The sequence below is a fragment of the Myotis brandtii genome, unplaced genomic scaffold (assembly GCF_000412655.1).
Source record: "Myotis brandtii unplaced genomic scaffold, ASM41265v1 scaffold2049, whole genome shotgun sequence".
NCBI classification, from domain to species: Eukaryota; Metazoa; Chordata; class Mammalia; order Chiroptera; family Vespertilionidae; genus Myotis; species Myotis brandtii.
The window spans coordinates 81,627-81,991 of record NW_005357632.1 but is presented as its reverse complement, the minus strand read 5'-3'; positions in this window follow the sequence as shown (position 1 = coordinate 81,991).

Here is a 365-nt window from a genome sequence, read left to right as displayed (position 1 = left end):
GGGGGGCGATCAGGCTGGCAAGCAGAGTGGTTAGGGGCGATTAGGCAGGCAGGCAGGTGAGCAGTTAGGAGCCAGCGGTCCCGTATTGTGAGAGGGATGTCCGACTGCCGGCTTAGGCCCGAACCCCGGGATTGGGCCTAAACCAGCAGGTGGACATCCCCTGAGGGGTCCCGGATTGGGGAGGGTGCAGGCTGGGCTGAGGGGACCCCCACCCCGCTCTGTGCATGAATTTCGTGCACCCGGCCTCTAGTGAATCCAATATAATAAAAGGCTAATGAACTAATTGTCCCCTCTACCAGGGGTTCGACTGGGAGTTCGACCTGGAGTTCGACCAATGGGTGGGGCCGGCCGGCCTACCACACACA